The following is a 20951-nucleotide window of genomic DNA, read 5'->3' as shown; positions in this document are numbered from 1 at the left end:
TTGGCAGAGAAGATTGAAAAGCTCAAATGGTCTCCCAGTGAAAATAGTTTAGCCCTGGCTTTGCCAGTCTTTCCATTAAAAACTCTCTTAACTTTTTTTTGCTTTGTTTTTTAATTTGATCAGTTTTACTACTCCTGAAACTTGGAGACTTGAGCGCATGGGAGAAAGCCAGTCAAATTTCAGGTAATGGCTTTGCAAGCGTTTACACTTCTGCCGGCACGTCTCAGCCCTGACGTGTGATACCTCTGCTGTTTAACTCTTGGACCTCTGCTGAGCAATCCCTGACAGTCATGACAAGTGGCATGGGCCTCTCTGGTGGACTGGGAAGTAGAAGAAGGTCTCCATGTTCATGTTGCTGGTGACCCCCCACACCACAAATGAACTTCTGTCTCCAGAGGAGGCTGCACTCGGGGCACAGCCACGTGATGCTCTGCAGGGATTCCTGCGCTCAGCAAGGAGCCCTTCTTTTGGTGACGCTGAAATGCTGGCAGAAAAAATCTCCCCGGTATTAGATCAGTCCTGTCAACAAATCCCTTCTCTCTCCAAAAATACACAAGGAGCAGGCAAGGGACCTGACCTAGGCTTGGAAGCACATCTCCCTCAACGGCCTTCTGCATAAGCATCTGTGCTTGCTGAGATGGGGGGGGGGGGAGGGAGGTTGAGCATGGAACAATTCTGGCTAACTAAGCCAGAAAAACAAAAATGTCTCAGGCCTCCTCAAATGCTAAAAACAGCAACTCCTCCACCTTTCGAAAGCAGAGTCAGCACTCCCTCCTACACTGGCTCAACTCCCTTGACTCAGCTCTGCTTCCAGGCCAGCGCCCGGAGACGTCAAGCTGTTTCAAAGAAAGCGACACAAGTTTCTTATTTTATCTCTTGTCACTCTTGGATTCAGTACTTTTGTTAAATGTAATCAACGGGTCTCTTCGATAAAAAAAAGTAAGTCACCCCTCACTGTCCATCTGTGTACAATGTCTCTCAGCTGCTCCACTCTGCAGAGACTGCTGGAAAGGTCACGCTTGTTGTTCCGCGCCATTATAATGCGCAGTGGGACTACATTAAAGGAAACCACAATAAAAGACACAATCTTCTCCCACCAAAACCACTTCAAAGTAATGGGGCTGTTCACATATAGCCAAGAGTACTTAGGTATATGAAGAATGCTAGTGCATGACTTTTAGCAACAGTTATGGCAGATTAGTGAAACAAGCAAAAAATATCTGAACTCTTAGAGGAGATTGAAAACATTAAATACTTACAAGTTCTGAGATTAAAATAAGATCTCATTTTAAAATGCAGAGGTATGTGAGCAGGTCATCCACTGTCAGCAAGGAGATTTCTGACCCAGACAAAGTGAGCCAAGAAACAGATGTGCACCTGCTCTATAAGCAAGATACTGGGAGCAGTGCTGCATCTGGCATTCGCTTCTTTGTTTGGAGAAGGGAAGAGCGCTTTGTTCATGCAAACATTCACTCTTGTAATGGCTTAATACACATTTTAGGGTTGCATGCAAGTGCTATGACTGATTCAGCCTGATTTACTCACTGGTGACGGGATGCCAACTGTTGACACCAGGTGATGAGAGATCAGGGTACTCAGCTCATGTATATTTTCTCTTGGGTGATTCCTCACCTTCTACAGCTCCTATTAATGAAATAAAATTAAAGAATCAAAAAAGAAAGCTGTAAGGGAAAGAAAGGCAACAGAGGATTAATTTGTCTCAGGCATCATGGGATTAAAAGTGTTATAAGAGTTGAACCCAGAGCACTGCAGCACAGGGTGGGCAGGATGTCCCAGTCTCTTTGCTGGGGCACCTCAAGAGACCACATTGATGGAAAGAAAAGCTCCTACAAATGTGTCAGTGCAGTGCTGAGACTGGTCTCCAGTGCCTCTGGTTGGATGCAAGGATGTAACATAGCACACACTTGGTATTCTAGGCAGGGAAGGTGGGAGTTGTGTCATCTAAAGGGATGAGTGGTCTGTTGGAAAATAAGGACAATGAAGAAGAGTTTCTGAAGCAAGTTGGTGTGATGATTTCATTTTCAGTAATCCTACAAAAAAATATATATATATATACGAGGAGAAGGTTTAAGGGGGGAAGTTTCAGGGGTCAAGTTCCTAGTTCCTACTCCCATTGTAGCTTTGGGGAGAGAAAAGACACTCATCTTTGCCATGTTCCCCTTCCACTAACTTACAGAAACAGGTCTGGACCTAGAACCAGGGATCAGTTCAGCTACACAAGGGGATGTCTGCTCCTCTCCAGAAATTATATCAACAAATTTCTTCTGGATAAAACTGTGACAATTGCTTGCCAACGAGCAAGTGACAAGTATGTATGTATAGCAACAACTTTCCAAAATAGAAATTCTGCAGAACTGGAGGGTGGAGGGAGGTTAACCAACACAGACTGCTGCAACTACCATTTCTAAATTACTTAATTTGCATGTCCAAATGTGAAACCTCTCCAGAGGTCTGACTTTCAGAAAGGTCGAAAATTGCCTTTTTTTGAAAAGGTGCATCATGGCAGGCTCTCAGGTGTGGGCAAGTCCTTAAATCCCCAACCCTTCTCACGTGAAAGTCTTTTGTCTGTGTTTTTCAACACAAAAAGAGTTTACCCCCTCCTGTTACCTCTCTCTGGTAAATCCTTTCTTATTTCTTTTTTAACATTTTTTTTTCTTAATGCTACAGAGTCTGAAGATAGGCATGAAGTAATCTGTGAAGTAGCCTACTCTCTGCCATGTATATCACTGTTTGTACACTGGGAAAATAAAGTTCCCCATCTTGTGCCTACACCATATCTTGTCTATCCCTGCTAGAGAAAAAGTCTGACCCGCACAACTGTGCACTCACAGGCAACATGCCGCAACCACACCATCCATAGGCAAGGACCTGCTGAAGCCTTTGGGAGGTGGTAACCTTTTCCAGTATTTAGAGACGATGGAAGACGGAGGTGGCTTGTAGGAGGTGTGCAGAGCAAAGCAGGGATGATAGAGAGGGGGGTAAGAGCTAGAATAATTGTCTGTGTGGGGGAAAGGAGGGAAGAGTAAGAAAAATATGCACAAATTATTGTTTAATGAGCTCTGTGTGTGTGTGCATGCCTCTGCTCTCTCCGGGAAACAGGAGGAACTTCTGCCCAAGGTACCCTACTGCAGCAAGAGCCAGCAGGTAACTCTTTGGAAGCAACCCATTGCACAGGGCAAACACAGCCTGTACAGCAGAAGAAAAGTCACAGCGACCACAAAGACCTCAAAGACCTCAAAGACCTCAGTGGAATATTATACTTGCATGGGCAAGGAGCAGAAAAGGCTCTTCCTTATTCCTAAGCATTCCTCCATTACTGGGGAAATAGGCAGCCTTCCCACCACTCCCAAAACACTCAAGTCAAAGGCAACCCTCGTTCAGAGCCCTGCTTATACAAATACTCACATGCAGTGGAAAATAAACCCCGATAGGTTACCTGGTTCTACAAGAAGGATGGCATCAACCTTGCCTCTCTGTCCACACTGAGGGAGCTTCCACAACTAGAGAAAGGGTGACAAAAACGAAACAAGCAGGGAGACGAGAAGCCAAGAGAGAGCAAGAACGGTGGGAGCTTTAAACAGAGCATTTGTCTCAAGGCTGCAGTGCTGAGGCATACTCTCTGATAAGTGGGTGCAATACCATGCCATACCTGTGGTTAGTTTGGCCTCCGATCTAAATACAGCGCACTCTATTTTCTTTCTAAATTCATATTGCATTATCTGCTTACATTCTACAGCTACCTAAGGAGTAAATAATCTCCTCTTTTTGACAGGCATACTGGGAGTTTCAATCTGTCACCCATTTGCTCTGAATATCAGGCAGTAAAACTGTGCTTGGGTTTTTGGTTGACATCAAGGTTAACGATGCACTGTGCCTGGCTATGGAGAAATTCTCACATTATTTCTGGGGTGAGATAATAGTGGCTGTTACTCAGAACAAATCTTGAGTTTGTGGTTGACTTGCTGCCAGCAAAGGAAAGCACGCTATTACCTTTATCTCAATCTATCTTAGCCCTCTCAAGTACAGATTTTTAATATTGGTTCCAATGTAACTTGTATCAAAGAAAGTAGTGCCTCTTTGTTGTAAAATGGACTGCACCAACCCTCTTGAGTAGTGGTAACGCAGCATTTTCATTGGAGGGAACCAACCCAGTGCACTGCCTTCCCAGGTTCTTCAGGGGCATCGCCTTATTTCTCATCTTCAGCTGTACTCTTTTTTGCTGCTTTGCAAAATTTCCTCATCAAACAAACGTGCCTTAAAAACAATTACTTAAATTGATGTAATTGCACTTTTTAGCCCAAGAACAAAGACAGAAGCAACATCCACATCACACATCATACCCACCCAACTGCAAACACATCAGCAGAGTGAAGCAGAGCAGTTTGCTTTTAAATTTTCATTTACGTATTTGTATAAAAATAGAGCCTTCAGGAACAACAAAATATGTCTGGAATTGGAGTGTTGCAATTAGGGTCCCATTCACACTAGCGCTTGGAGTAACATTAAAAAAATGGCTTAGCTGACTGCATTCAAGCTCTGTTAGGTGGTTGCATTCACATTTGAGATCCCATCCACCAGGGACTTCAGAGCTCCATTTGTCTCTGATGTGGTTACCAAAGAGCGGAATATTTCTAGCGTGACCAAAACTTAGTCATGCCTCAATAACTTAACTCAGATTCCACATCTTCAAGGCTGAAAGTGGTTTGAAGGGCACAGCTCTATCCCTGCCATCTTCGGGAAGTAATTTAACCCTGTTCTCTTGATCTCCTTAGTCGATGCAGTTGCACACACATCACCTACCCCACTTATATGCATGGTGTTGTCGGATGGATCATAAATCCTAGGGGTGTTATATCCAGTTAAGAGAGCTTCACCACATGGGCATTTTCTTTTACAAAAACCTCTCTGTTGTTAACACAGGGGAGCTTGTATTCTCCCTGTCCTTAGATCTGGGGGTCTCAAAGAGCTCCATAATACAAGTAACGGGCAAAAGCACTATCTACTTTTACGATGGAAGGCGATCAGTGTGTGAAAGGTCTGTATGATGTGGTGACGACAGCGGGAGGAGACGGGACTGAGTGACTCAAGCTTTCCTTCCAGGCCCCGTTACCGTGAGGGCTCCCAAGGGCTCCTCTCCTGCTATAAGATAGCGCAGTTCTTTCCACTGACGTGGAGTTATGTCCAGCTCCGTGAAAACTGAGCTTGCTCCTTGATTTGCTCCTCTCTGAATGTCAGGTGTGCTATGAAGGGGCAGAAAGGAAAAAAAAAAAAAGAAAGAAAAGAAGAAAAAAAAAAAAGAGAGAGAAACAGGGAGATTTCCTGTCCCCTTCGTCTCACACCCCAAAAACCAGTGGCAAGATTCAAATCCTGCAAGCAGCTTCCTGATGACTGATGATGACGAGGCCCAAAAGAAAACGAGAAACAGTAAGAAAGCGGAGTATCAGTCTGAATGCGATCCAAAGATTTTTCTTTCCACCCACGCTTTTCCCTTTCTCTAACCTAGGTCCAGGTTTCCCTCATAACTGGAAAGGTTGTGCTATTTAACGGGGTTTGGAGCAACCATTTTCTGTAGTTAGAAAACAAAGCAGGTCAAGAGGCAATAGATTCAAATGAGACTCAGATTCACAGCGCTTTCTCAGCCAGCAGGTCTTCTTCGCAGCTGTCCTTGTAACTTCAGGTTACTATTGGAAGGTGGTTTGCTTTTTAAAACCTCAGCCCTGTGAAGACAAAACAAAAAGAGGCTGAAGCAGATTCAAACATGCTGATGAAACTTTGCATTCTCACATGCAATCACGCATTTAGGAGTGTCAGTGGGGGTCACAGCCTGCGCATGGCTCCATTCTGCCAGTATAAAGCTGATCCAGCTCAATACATCAGCTAGAGTAAAAGAAGGCAAAAATAAATAATTTTTTGCAATTTCAGGATGAGTTTCATGGGCCACTCATTTTGAAAAGTGTGTATGTTTGTGGGAAGTGAGGTACAGAGAGAGGATGAGTGTTTTTATAGCAGAGTGCAACAGAGTGGGATTTTGAGAAACAGAAGATGTGATCCCACAGTGGATTGAGCAGAACAGTTTTTACACTCAGAAAGTGTTGGAAGGATGAACCACAAGGACGTACCTTTAGTAAGTTGCAATGAACCTCTCCCCAGGATTAACAGCTTAAAGGCTAGTGGCACACGTGCTTTTTCCTTTGTGAATGAAATGCATTATACTTCACCATCCAAAGGAGTCAACTTTAAAGGGGATGTCCACAATGGGTCAAACTGATTTTGTCATTTTTGGAAAGAACTGTGAATGTGAGAGGTCAAAGCTCTGACCAGTCCCTTGGAGAGCACGTTTTTCTGGAGCATAACATGTTTCTCTGTGTGGTACACTAGTACCCATCCCACATTTTTTTCCATGGATTCTTTATTGTCTGGGGGTATTCTCTCAGGAAGCCTGGAGCCATGGACACAGCACCAGAAATCCCCTGCCCCAGCATCCTGCTCTAGCTGCATGCCTCCCGTCCTCTGTAGCTGTGCTTCTCCAGATCTTTGCGTTCTTACGCCTTTATCTCATTAGCCAACTTGCTCTATCTGCCCACGGAATTCTCTGTCTGATGAAAACCTCCTGCATGGCTTTTCCTGGTCTCAGTGCTCGTCTGCTCTCAGACATGTAGACATAATATGGTCTGAGAAGATCAATTTCTTCTTTGAGGTCCAGTCTTATCTCCCAGACAGTGGTTTATGCGGTGGATTCCCTGGGGAATTTTTCTCTTCATACATGGAGCCGTTCCCTTGGCCAAAAGCTAATAATGAATATGGCACATCTCCAAGCTGCACCATAAGGGCAGGCAGGAAGGATGCGCACCCAGGCAGGCTCCTCGCGCACTCAGAGAACTGCTTTGAAGCCCATAGAGAAGCTTTGCCTCTGATGCAACAATCCTCCCAACTGGGTGAAATACTCCAGTCTCTCAGCAAGAACATTATGTGGATAGTTGGGCTTTTTCCATTTCACAGTCTCAAATGTGACCTGGGGTGCTTCATAGCTGAAGTCCAGGATTCAGTATTTCTTCCCAAGCAGCAGCATTCTGTTATCATCAGACCCTCAGGTCTATTCCTGCTGTGGGTGCTGTTAATGACCCCTTGGCCACAGTACCAAAAGCATAAAGGATGAGTTCCCAGTCTCCATGAAGCGAAAGCCAGGAGGCGATACAAACTTAGGGTGGTTTTCTCCATTCTTCAGAGATGCTAATCCCCTATCCACAGGTTCCTTATGCCTGCAGGGACTCAAGAGTGTGAGCTGGTCTCCATTCACTCATGGCTCTTTCCCCATCACCAACAAAGAACAGGCCTTGCAGCCCCACCTGGAAAACCAGCACCCTGTGTTTTGTAGAAAGCAGTGTAAGCTGGAGCTTTCATGCCAGACACACACCTCTTCCAATTTGTAAACATCCGCATCTGGCATTTGATTAAGGGTCATTTCTTGCTATCAGCAGTTCATGGCTGTACTGATTTGTGCCAGGAGATGAGCAGGCCACTCCAACAGGCCCGGGGCTGTGGGCACAGGGAGGTGAACATGTACATGTCACTCCAACAGGCCCCAGGGCTGTGGACACGGCTCATAGGGCACCAAAGTGCCTCAGCAGTGGTTTCTGTGGCTGCTGGCATGGAGCTGTCCCTCAGGGACCAGGTGAAACAGCAAAAGCCATCAGCTGCTACATGAGCACTGGAGCCAAAGCCACCAGCTCCCAGCTGTATAAGCTTCACCTGCCTATTTCTGCACACCCCAAGCCATCCCCCCTTCTGAAGCAGTGCTAGTGGTAGTGATCAGTCCCACCACGTTTCCCATGCAGACTGGCTCATGCATCCCATAAGCTGCTGCAGCAGACACCCATTGTGGGGATTCTTCTTCCTGCTACTTGCCCTACCAAGCCCTACAAAATGCAGTGTCCCCTCCCGTTGTTTCCAGAAAACACGTCTGTTTCCCCAAGAGCTGCCTGATAATTTTTTCCTACTTTTCCTCTAGAGGGACCCTTACCCTGATTTTACTTTTATTAACTCTGATTAAAACACATTTTAACTACTCACTAAAACCCAGCTGCTGACCCTGATGAGATAGTGGTACTGCCACTGTTCCTACTAAGTCTGTCCCAAAACAAAGGGGAGTCCTGTTCAAGAAGTCAGGACAGGACTCCTGTCGTGCAACTAGCAAGTTTTACTGAACCATACAAAGCAAATATATTAGTGAGTTTGGTCTTAAATGTAATTAAATGTTTCAGTAGCTAATTAAGTGAAGAAAACAAATCAACCACATGTTTTTAGATACTGGGTACATAAATATTAAATCATTACAAAAGGCATATGAAGAGGAAAATGCAAACATTATGCAGATTTTAATTTCCTCAATTAGTCTTAATTCCCCCTGAGCCTTACATTCATTCTCAGTGATTGCAGACAGACTAATCACTCAAAGCAGGACATCATTTAATAAGACACAGCAGCTGAGATGCAGGACTTGTCACTGGCCCTGTGTTGGCAGTGTCAACATGGGGGCACTGTCGCCTCAAGTAAGATCCTCAGCCACAGGGGACTGTGGTTTGAGATTCACATGTGTACAGGTAGGTAGGTGATGTGCTTTTCACACTGCTCTGCAGTCTATCTGGGAAGATCTATCCATCAGCATCTGCCTCCTAAAGCCTACAGAGATCTATTTATGTTACTCCCTCTCTGGAGGAAAGGTGCTGGGAAAGCAGCCAACAATAAATAGAGTGGGTGTGGGAAAATGAAAAATAAGCAAGCAGAAATACTACATAAAAGAGTGACCATATGGTTTAAGCCACAAGCTCTATAAGTCACAGATATACAGTTGGGTCTGATAACAGATCCAGCCAAGTAGGTGCGTAGGGCCAGAAGCTCCACCAAGACAGTCCCGCCGGAGGGTCAAGCGTGAAGAATAAATGTGGACTCAGAAGCTCCATTGAGCACAAAAGCAGCCGGAGCTAACGTAGAGGTGGCTCTGCCTTTTCCCAGCCAGCCCAGACCTGCTTTGCAAATCTGCAGATGATGTCCTACAGCTTATATTTGCAATGGCATCAGCTCACCAGCTGCAGTGCGGAGAAGGAAAAAAATACCACTCAGACTTTCTCCTTCTCTGTTTGCAACCTTCTTAAGGCCAATTTGGTGGCCTCCAAAGCAACAGCGCAAGCAGATAAAGAGAAAAGCTCATGGGTAAATTCTCCTTCCCGTTCCTCTCCCATTCAGTATTAAGTAATGCATAGGCTAGGACTGAATTTAATGGGCAACAACTGTATCTCAAAAAGCAAATGAAGATCTTTCCTCTTCCCTTTAATCTTTTGTGCAGGGGCCACAAAGCAGCTGTCCTGATGCATGCTGCCAGGAGATGTGTAGGAAGTTTTCCTTCTCACGAGTACCTGGTGTTGGGCAGCCAACCATACACCCTGGTATCTTTTGGAGGAGTGGAAAACACTCACAGAAACTGAAGTGGGCAGTCCATAGCAGGAGCACCTAGGATGGATGATGCCATCAGTCACTTTGGAGAAAGAAAGTTGTGTCTTAACCTGCAGCTGGGGGATATCAGGTGAATTATATTCCTTTAAGTCAAATGCCTTAATTAGTTCCAGCATGCCTATCCTCCAGCCTGTTGGTGAGAGGGACCCTAGGTTTGACAACAAAGTCACAGGATAGAGAGGTCAGCTTCTTAAAAGGAGAAAGCACTTTTTTTACACTAGCTGAGGAGCTGAGCTGCTATGAAAATCCAACCTTAGCTACAGCAGGATGAGAGGTGCCGACCCAGAAATGCCAGTTTCTCTCCACTGACTTCAAAGGGAGCTCCATTTTGGACTCTATATCTGCTCAAGGTGAATCCCATATCATCACTGAGAAGCTCTGTCCCTACTGCTCCTCCTGTGACATGGAGAGGTCTCAGCAGCATGGGCCTATGTCTTACATGAGACATCTCTCCTTCATCTCGCACTATATTGCAGAACAGACCCATAATATCACCCTTCAGCCTGCAGAATTGAATCAGAATTGTAGAAGTGTCTTCAAACACTCAGGCCGATCTACTAGGACTATTCTGTCTGGTCACCTCGGACAAGTACTTGGCAGAGGGTCACTTTCAGCTTGGCAGTAACGCTGGAGGTGAGCACAACTTGGGCAGATACCGTCAGATGTGCTAGTGTGTTCGTCAAGAAAGCACAAAGAGGATGAACAGGAGACATTTTGTTTGTGCCCGGTGGCACCCATGGGAACAGTGAGTGTAAGTAAGTCATTTATCCTCTAAAAGCTTCCTGTGGCAACTAGCAGCCAGATAGTTTGGCAGATGATAACAAAATGCACACGGGGCAGATAGGACTCAAGGGCACTGTTATATGTACAGCACAGTTCAGTGCTGCCTGCAGGGTGATACCACCTTGGAAAGGAATGAAGAAACTGAAGAAATAGCTCACCGGATGGAGAAAATGGGGTGACAAACAAAATGAGTGCCCACTAAGATCGTTTCTCCCCTGCCACCCCTACAAATGAGCTTTAAAATGGATGCAAGCAATAGTAATGATTTCTAAAGCAAGCCATTTTGCCCCTTGTAAAAATGGCTCAGGGAATGGAAGCCTGAGATTGACACAACCATTATATATGATTGTCAAACCAATACTCCCCAATGTACTTTTTGCAAAACCTTTTTTTTTCTTTCATACATTGGTGGGGTTTTTTTTAGCCAGTGAAGACTTCTTATTTGCAGGATTAAGTGCAATTCTTGCCAGATACTTTTTCAACAGGAAATGGAATTTTTAGTTGTGGTTATTCAGTTCTATTTTTCCTCTTAAAGCAATGGTTTTGCAGACAAAATTTCAAATTTTCATTTAAAAAAAAAAAAGTCCTTTAGCCCAAAGTATTTTAGTACTTTTGGTCCAAATCCAGTTCAAACTCAGTAAGGCTTGAATATTATCCTCTGTGATCTGGCCTTCTCCATTTCAAATTACTTCTTCCCCAGTGCAGGGTGATGTTGTATGTAAGGAGACACCAAGGCACCCTGGGAGCTGTGGCATAGGTGGGATGTCTGACCCTTGCAGAAAAGTGAGACACCATCGCCCCAACACTGTATCTTTAACACCACTGTAATTCCTAGGAGGCACTGATATCCTATGCTGGAAACCAGAGCTGTCATTTGCAGCTGAAGATAGTCACATTTTGATTTTTCACAGCTAGTGAGATTTTCCAGAGGGGAATGTGGTGCAGGTCGATGGGGAAAAAAGAATCTACCCTTTGCCTGCCACGTCCAAGGATGTATCTGCCCCACTTAATATAGTGCAGTAGTTACATTTGTCCCACCAGGGATGTCCAGCAGCACTGGCTTGCCTAAGGCAAATGATGGTGGGGCAGAAGAAGGAAGGGAAACTCATCTGCTCACAGGGGAGATCATCTCAAATCATCTCTAGGGGATCAGGGTGGGAAATGGGTAAGAAGTGGGTGCTTTTTTGGGAGAGGCAGCATTGGGATCCCTTACACAGTAATGACTTCATCCATCAAACCATAACATATTCTATAATTATACAGCACAGCCACATGAGCCATCAGCCTTCTCCCCACTGCAGGACTGTTTCTTCCTTCTTCTCTTCTTTTCCCTACTCTGCATGCATCCAGTTCTCACAATGAAAATCTCTACCACCCCCCTCTACTCTGCACAGGTGAGGCTGCACCTGGAGTGCTGCATCCAGCTCTGTCTCCTCAGGACAAGAGAGACCTGGATATACTGGAGAACATCCAACATAGGGCTGCCAAGACAACAAAGGGACTGCATGCAGTGTGTTGCTCTTCAGAGGCTGCTGAATCAAAAAGCAGAAACCCAGGATCACTTCTGACTTGGGGTCCAACACACGGCAGCAAAGTGATGTAGCTTTCTGCTTTAAGATTTCATTTCCATTGCCAAGTCCATGTCAGGCATTATGATAAGCCTCTCAACTTTCCTTTTAGAGCTTTCATTTTAAAAAAAAAAAAAAGTGCATTTTCTAGGAGGTAGGAAGATACAGACTTAGACTGCTGTCTGGCTTAATGTGTGTGTATTTTTAAAAACAAATGAAAAATGTACTGGATGGATATGGCATAACAATGTGTAAGCCTGAGGCATCAGATGGTTAGAAAGCTGTATTGAGTGTGTGCACAGATGTAATTCACTGCAAGGAATATGTGACACCACACAGCAGTTCAAAGTAGCAGGCTGGTACTAATTACTATGCTCTTAATGACTTCATCCATCAAACTATAACATGTTCTATAATTATACAGCACAGCCATATGACAACCAAATGCCCGGCCACTATTTCATAGAAGATGGTTACACAGCAAAATTCTCTTTTGATCACAAGAAGAAGACTTGAAAAACAACCAGAATTTAAGTGGTATGTCCTCAAAAAATGACTTTATTTCAGCCTTTTTCAAGGGAAAAAGGTAAACCACTGAGTGTCTGGGAGGAGTAAGGCTGCATGCAGAGAAGGCAGGGAGGCTCTGGTGGGACTCACCACTTCACTCAGATCTGGGATGTTCATAGCCCACAACTCAGACCATTTAAGGGCACCTACTATGCAGATGTGTCTCAGCCTGGGAGAATTGTGCTTCTCCACGAGGAGAATAGCATCAAACCTTGTCCCAGGCAGGCAGTGGCCTCAGCAAAATCAAGAGGCAGTAGGAGGAGGACGGAGTTTGTCTGGGATGGATCACGAACTTTCCCACAGCTGTGGCAGGGCCTTCCCAGGGTCTGGGCGCCATCAGTGCTCACATCACCTCCATCTGCACCAGAAAGATCATGTCTTGGCTCTTTCCCTCTCGAAGAGAAGCACACTTGCACTACATCTACCATCCGCAGCCACCCTCCTCCCCAGCAAAACAGCACACTCCAGTGCACACACTTCTCCCCTTGGGGAGAGGGCGTGAGATTCAATCTGTGGCAGATGTTCTTCACACCACTGCGTGAACTATGGGAAGATGCTCTGGTGCTGGGGCAGGGCTCTGGCCACAAGTTTTCCGCAGCCTTTTCTTTATTTTCTGAGAAGCTCCGGTCCCTTCATCGCTTCCAGTCACACAGCAACACCCTGCTCAGTGGCAGAGCGTGGATGGAGGTGCGTGCAGTTCATCTGCTCATCACTGGTGTGTGCTGAATTCACCTATTTCCCATGCACATCAAGAAAGGTGAGTTTCCCACGTTTTCATTGACTACCTCACTGCTGCTTTTCTTCCAGAATCGCTACGGAGGGTGTTATACAGGAACCTGAACAATAAAACCACAGATAATACAGAACATATCAGAACAAACTACCTATTCCCAAGCTAATAAACAGTGAAGCTAACGCTGTGCAGATATCCTGCAGCAGACACCTGCAAGCCCTAGAGCTGGCTGCTGGCTGCTGCACGACACTGCGGGGGGTCCAGATGCATGGAGCTCTCCTGTCCCGAACCCGCTACAAGGAAGAAGTTCCCACTTTATAAACCTAACTCGCACATCAAAATTAGAGGGCTGGTCTCCCCAGAGCTCCTCTATAGAGCTGAATGCACGAAACACTGAATCGGTGAGGCTGATACCTCTTCTGTCAGGAAAACGGTCCGGAGCAAACCAGAATGCATTAGAGGGTGATATCCCAGCTCAGCAGAAAATTACTGAGCTTTAACGAGCAGGTCTTGTCCTTAATTTGGGAGAGATGCAATGTCTGGCAAGGGCATGACGCAGCCCAGCCAGACAAGCTGAACAGATTCTTTCCAGCCAGCATTTAAAAACACGGCTATCTTGCAGGAAGCCTTCAGCATCATAAAGGCTGTGTATCAGCAGAGTCCTCAGGCATGACACCAGAGTAAGGAATTTCACCCATCAATTGCCAGTTTTACCAATCCACAGGTTTTGACACAGGTATTGATGACATTCAGCAACTTGACCTAGAGATATGCACTCCTGGTTCAGAGGTGAAAGCCACTCATCATGCAGAAACAACTAAATGCCTGTTGTAGTTTAAAACAGTGCTTTATTCCAGGAAAACAGGGAAAAAAATATTTTGTTTTTACAAAAGGACAAAATGTACAGTGCTTGTTCCCATTAGAGCTTCCTAAATCTTTAGAGTATTTCACAATTCAGTTATTGCAGTTCATAAGCATCAAAACAAAACTTTAAAGTGCCTTTATCCCAGTAGTAAATAGTGAGAATATTCACCTCTGTGGTTCTTTTGCAAGATAAATATAACAGGTGAGAAAGACCTGCATAAAACAAACCTACTTCCCATTTTCGCACTGCAGAAGCAGCACTCCCAGCTTGGACTGAACACTGAGAGATGATTTCACAAAAGGCAACCACAATTCTTTTGCAGCAACATTAATGCATTAACACTTCCCTTGAATAAACACTCAGAAAACTCATAGAATCACAGAATCACCAAGGCTGGAAAGGACCTCCAAGATCATCCAGTCCTACCGTCCACCTACCACCACCGTTTCCCACTAAACCATGCCCCTCTGTACAACAGCCAAATGTTCTCTGAACACCTCCAGGGACAGTGACTCCACCACCTCCTTGGGCAGCCCAACACCTGACCACTCTTTCATAGCAGAAGTTTTTCCTAACATCCAGTCTGAATCTTCCCTGGTGCAACTTGGGGCCATTCTTTTATGCCCCTGAAATGGCACCTCCTTTGTTGTTACTCCCAGTATCCTACACTGTGACAGCCATCTGTCATTTTCCAGAGGTGTCAGCAGCTGGGATTTTTTCTGACTGCAATGAAGTCTGATAGTCACCTCAATGGCATTTCTGTGCTTGTCTGTGACATGAAACCTCCCGACTGCCATCATCAGGTCTTTCTTCCCATCCATGCTGGCAGAATTACATACAGAGCCTCTCAAAATAGCTTGATGGTGGCGACCATATCCTGCTGTACTGTCACCTGACTGTCTGGAGCTTCTTTAGGGTGGTCACACTTCCCAGGGCCTTCTCTCCTCCTGTTTGACAAGTATTTTCTGTGGTCTCAGAGCACAGGAGTTTCTGAAACTGTTAACAGAAGTGTTTCACACTATTTGGGTTTGCTTATAGAGCCCAGGGCCACTGGCCATTTTGCTAATGGCTTTTTGGTAAAAACATGATTCATCTCCTGCAGCTCCTGGAAAATGTTTGCTAGTGAAAACCTGAGTTGAACGCCTCTATCTTTTTCTCAGAATTGTCTCTCATCACCATCATCACCACCACGATCACCGAGATGCTCCCTACAAACAGCAGGACACATCTCAAGCCCCATCTGTTGCTGGCTCTGGAGTGGCTGTGTATTCCTACGTGCCAATACCTCGTAGCAAATTCTCACCCCTACACCCACAGAGCTTCCTTGTGAGGGATTTTGTCAGAAGTTTCAATGACTGAGGCCAGCACGTCTCACCCTCCTACGTACCGTCCTGTTGATGTCGCAGAGTAGATCAATAACTATAAGCTCAGGAAGAATTGTTTGCACCTAAAGGAGGCTGAGTGGTTAACCACAGTGACCCATTTCTTCACAGGCACAGAATCATCATCTCACACCAGGCCACTAGAGCAAGGTGACATTCTGTCTGACAGCACACTGACACTGACAGGTGACACCAGATTATTCCTGCAGCACTGCAAGAGTAAACCCCCTGAGAAGGTTGCTTCAGTGGCCCAAGGAATGCCACACGTAAATTGGGGATTTCATAGGCTTATCCTGCACCTTGTCCCTTCTTGTGCTGTGTCGGATCAACAGCAACCAATGCAGAGAAAGACTGCCTTAATATTGAGGTGTCACTTCAGTCTGCTTCTTGTATCACCTCACTAGAGCCACACATTGTTGCTGTTGGTTTCCACTGGGCAAGCACAGATGAAGGCTCATTGCAATGAGGTTTTCTGCACAAAAGGTGACTGTTAAGGTCAAGTCCTACATTAGGCAGCAGTTTGTATTTTGTACTGTGTCCTGCGGTTGGATTTTTTGCCTATATGTCCTTGTGTACTATTGAAAACTACACTTCACTGCCATTTCTTGAGCTGACGCAGGCAATAGGCTGTGACGTGAGCTATCCCAAATCTAGTTTGCGTCCTTCACAACTAAGTCTTGTAGGTTGTCCAGCTTCTCCAGATTTTTTGTATCGCCTGTACCAAATGCTCACCTACCTTCCACTTTTACTAGAGCTAAGTAGGTTCATTTACGCCCACAGCAAATCTTGTTTTCTAATGAATAGATGAACAGAGAATCATGCAATCGTAGAATCATTAATGTTGGAAAGACTTCTAAGGTCATCTAACCCAACTGTCAGTGAATCATCGCCATGCCCACTCACCACATCCCTCAGTGCCACATCTACATGGTTCTTGAACACCTCCAGGGACAGTGACTCCATCACCTGCCTGGGCAGCCTGTGCCACTGCCCCGCTGCTCTTTCTGAGAAAAAAATAAAATAAATTCCTAATATCCAACCTGAACCCCTTCTGGTGCAACTTGGGGCCTTTCCCACTTGTCCTTTTGCTGTTATCTGAGAGAGGAGGCCTATCCCCACCTCACAACAACCTCCTTTCATCGTTGCTCCCATTTAGAGAAATCTCATTTGTATTGAGTGTTGTTCATGGTTTTGTTTAGCAGGATTTGTGTTTGTTTTTTAGTACAAGGTAGCCAGTCCCTATGTCCACAGGTAAAGTAGCACATGGTGTTTCTGATACTACCACTCTCCACCATGGTTTCCTATACAAAGACAGTAGCCAGAGAGCTTCAGAGTAGAGCTGGGAAAGCACAGAGACAAGAAAAGACACCCAAGAACAACTGAAAATAATCATGTCACTCTGCATCCCACGTGTATCATTATGTTAGGTCATCATGGCATTTCACCACAACACATAACCACAGAAGTCCAAATATCTTTTCTTATGCCCCTCTGCAGGGAAGGGTTGTGCCCTCTGAAAATTGCTGAACCCTGCCATGGTCATAGAGGAGAGAGGGAAAACTGAGAAACATCACAAGAAATATCACACGCAGAGACCAGATGCACTGCCACATCCTGCTGCCTTCAGAAAGCAAACAGCGTAAATGGTCACCACAAGAAGTCCAATGCCTTAAAACTTTCAGCATTTTCCTCTCCATCCCTCACTCCTTGATAGAGTCTCCATGCTAGCCTTTTCCTTCTGCTGCCAGCACCGGTGGCCACATATTGCTGACGTGTAACCTGTCTTGCATTTGGCCTATCTTTTCCTGTATCAATATACAAAGCTTCCCTCTAAAATCCCATGAGGAGACACACTTCCCAGCTCTCTGTGCCTTCCCAAGGCAACAGTAAATGCCAGCTGCTACTTGCCTAGGTCCACAGTGAGAGAAAGGCTCTACAGAGAGCCAAAACACGGTAGAACATGTTGGAAGCCAATGTAATAGATCATGAGTTGGATCAAGGAGGCAGAAAATGACTCACTAGTCAAGTTGGATGTTGCTTATATAGCCTTTCAAAAGAAAGCATAATATAAGTGTTCTCATGCTTACAGTCTTGAAGAAGGGCACCATGACATTACATCAACCAGGAGATTACTTTGCTCTCAACATCACGACTCAAAAAAAGTTAAACACGTGCAATAACACTGCATCACAGAGAAATCATGCTCTATAAAAAGCCTGCTTCATAATAGCTGACTGTGTATTATCTTCTTTTGCCTTTGGGAGATGAAGAAAAGGGAATTCATCACCAGCCACACAGTCTCTAGCGTTAAAGGCCAACGTGCAGGTGATGTTCCACTACACTTATGAGTAAACTTGGCAGCTTGGCCATATCTGCCCATGCCCATAAAGCAAAAAGATGAAAATCTTGGGAAAAGAGAGGAGTACATGGAAGTATCCAAGCTATGGTGGCCACACATCTTGTCTGAGCTGCCAAGTATCAACAGCATATCCACCTACTTACTTTTCACAGCCCACCTGTCTACATTAGAGATCAAAGGCTTTTATGCCAGAGCTCACCTGTGTCTCCAAACTAAGAGTAAGCAATGCATTACTTCAAACTTTAGAATTTGTGAGGAACAAGTCATTGTATCACAGGACAGATGTGCTGGTGGGCAATTCCCCCATGCACCTCCATCCTCTTTCTTGAGGGAAGAGACAAAGTGTAAGAGTGTGCCCTTAGAAATTCAGAAACAAAATGTTGAAGCCCAAGCTTGATACCTTTTGTGGTGAGTGCACAGAAACTGATATAGCACTATGAGTTTCTGTATTTGACTTACCCACATGAGACTTTATCTGTGAGATGAACACCAAAGCTTGGGCAAAGCAATTCTACACAAGCCTCTGAACACCAGAAGACACTTCGCTACCTCCTTTGCTTCCAGCAGCTTTTGCTTTTGGTAGCTGTTCTTGGCTTCTGGGATGGTCCCTCTTTGCTTATCTTCCCACTACAGCAGTGTCTCGTTTCTGCCCTCTCTCCTGAAGACACAAATCCTCATCGTTTTGTGCAGGTCTGTGGCTGGAAGGAAGTAGGTGTAGCTACCACTGCCCACTTGCAAGGGCCCAAAAGACTCTGTAAGGATAATGGTGGGTGTTCTGTGCATTAGACAGTGGTTCCTTTCAGTATATTTGTCACGGGAAATGGTATCATCCAACAAAGAGGGAATGAGGCCAAACTCATTGAATCCCACAGTAACTTTTACTAAAAGTCAAACATCCTCAACTCTGAGGATGAGTTTCTTTGTCTACAAACTGTGACTCATGACTTCAAATGTTTAAAATGCTTTGAGTGCTCTTAATGGAAAGTGACATAAGGGACAGCTTTTGCTGTTCTTACATCGAGAGCAATAAGCATTTTTTCCCTTGAACAGTTCCTTGAAATTAACATGCTTGCTACACTTCATTCAATAATACCAGGGCAGGTTACCAGGGAACTCATCATGCAAACTTCAATGAGAAGGCAGAGAACCTACTGCAACAAAACACATTAAGAAGAAAGGGGACTTTTTTTCTGACTCAGACAGTTATGAAAGAGCGTGGGGTGGTGTGTGGGGGATTGGAGGACAGAAAGAAAAGTGATCATGAGATGGTAATATTCCTTCTGAATAGGAGAGGTACGATGACATCTCATCTATTTGAAGCTGTGGGCAAACACAGATTCTGAAGAAACTGGAACCACAGAAAGCTGATTTGGTTGGAAAAAAAATTCTCTTTATTTCTTTTTCATTTGGGCTTTTTCTTTTTGGCATTACCTTGGTCTCACATTTATTTATTACTGAATTTATTACTGAAGGATCTCAGTCCCAGCTCCTTGCAGTACACACACATTACACTTGGGTGAGGAGCCGCGTGTTCTGACCAACGTCTCGTGTGTGCCTGCTGACTTTGGAAAGGGTGACTTGGAATTTTTTGAGTTCAGTCTTTTTATTCTTTTTACAGTTCTCTGTTCTCATCTCCTCCCCCTCAGCATATTTCCTGTTTCCTCATCCTGTAATAGTTATGTACACTTAAACAGTGGATCAAACACCTTTTTTGAGCTGTTGTTGTCAAGTTTTATTAACATTTCCCACATCATTTCCTGTTTTCATACTGATACCCCAGCAAAGTTCTGTGTGAGTGAGCAAAGCAACTGGCCAGTGCCTACTCTGAGCTGCTGGTAGTACACTCTCGTCATAGAGCATTGACCATCCCAAAAGATGCTATGTTATTGTTGGAACCACAAACTCAGGAGACGTTAAAGGAATAATTTCACCCACCGGCAGAGTTCAGCCAGCACCGAGGGAGATGAGATAACCCCCAAATGTAGCAAGGTTGGACATGGATTTAGACCAGGGAGCCACAAGGGATGTTGCATGTGCCTGACAACATTGAGGAGCTGCACCTAGCCTGTCCTTAGCCTGCTGTGGGCACAATGCCTCCACCAAAAATGGCCAAAAGCATCGTCTTCCCGCTGGTTGCAGCACCTCAATGTCACATCCCATTGACAAGCTCATGCTTCCAGCAGCACAGCGTCCTGTAGCACACTGAAGACAGTCACTAACAAATTGAAGAAAATAAAGAGTTTCCATCAACTTCAAAGCAGCCGTTGCAAGAACAAGCCTTCCGCTCACAAGCATAGGGTTCTATTAATATAATCTTTTGCATGTAAGACACCCCAGTCTATAGGAATAGAAAACCATAAGAAAACTCAGTGACTAAGCACCAAACAATAGCTCTATGGAACTCACTACATTGCTCTCCCATTTAAGAGAAATCCCTGAAAAAATAGAGCAATATTTCTCTACAGAAACACAAATTATGTGTGTCAGTAAGAAGGAACAAATCGAGTGCTTTGTGTTAGCCAGCAATATTAAAAGCAGCGGACACATCAAGGCGCATTCAGAACATGTCAGACAGTGACTGAAAGCAGTAGGAAAAAAGCCTACGTTCTCCCACATCAAGCTGCAACAGGGTTTGAGGGAGAGGAGTGGAGCTTTACATGGTTTGAGGCTTAAAAAAAAAGCCAAGTCACAAGAGAAAGCGATTCAAATCCAGTGTGTCTGTGCTTCTAACCAGAAGCCTGTGTAAAAAAAAAGGGAACAGAGAACTGTGTTTTTCACAATTTTCTCTTGTGGTGTTTTGCTGAGGCTGTTACTTCACAGGATGTTCTATTGTCTTCCTTGCGATGATGCGCAGAAACACCCTGCGAGCCACTGTGGGCTCTGATACAGTGCCTGGTGACATGAAAGGAGTGTTTTTGCTTTAAAGAACGGCAGACTGAAAATCAATATCTGAGAGTTTTGCCACCCACACCAGGCTGGCAACCTCGGTGAGGTTTTAATGTAAAGAAGAAAAAACACTCAGCCCTCTGCACCCAGGATGGTGTCTGTTGAGTGTTAAAGCCCTTGCCCTGAACTGGGGACAAATGTTGAGAGCAGGACTAGCCATTGGATCCAAAGTTCAGCTCTGGGAATGTTCCATGCCTTTCTGCCCCTGTCTCAGCTT

This window comes from Gallus gallus, chromosome 1, assembly GCF_016699485.2.
Source record: "Gallus gallus isolate bGalGal1 chromosome 1, bGalGal1.mat.broiler.GRCg7b, whole genome shotgun sequence".
In the NCBI taxonomy this organism is placed as follows: domain Eukaryota; kingdom Metazoa; phylum Chordata; class Aves; order Galliformes; family Phasianidae; genus Gallus; species Gallus gallus.
The sequence above is the reverse complement of the archived record's forward strand: the minus strand, read 5'-3'. Positions refer to the sequence as shown.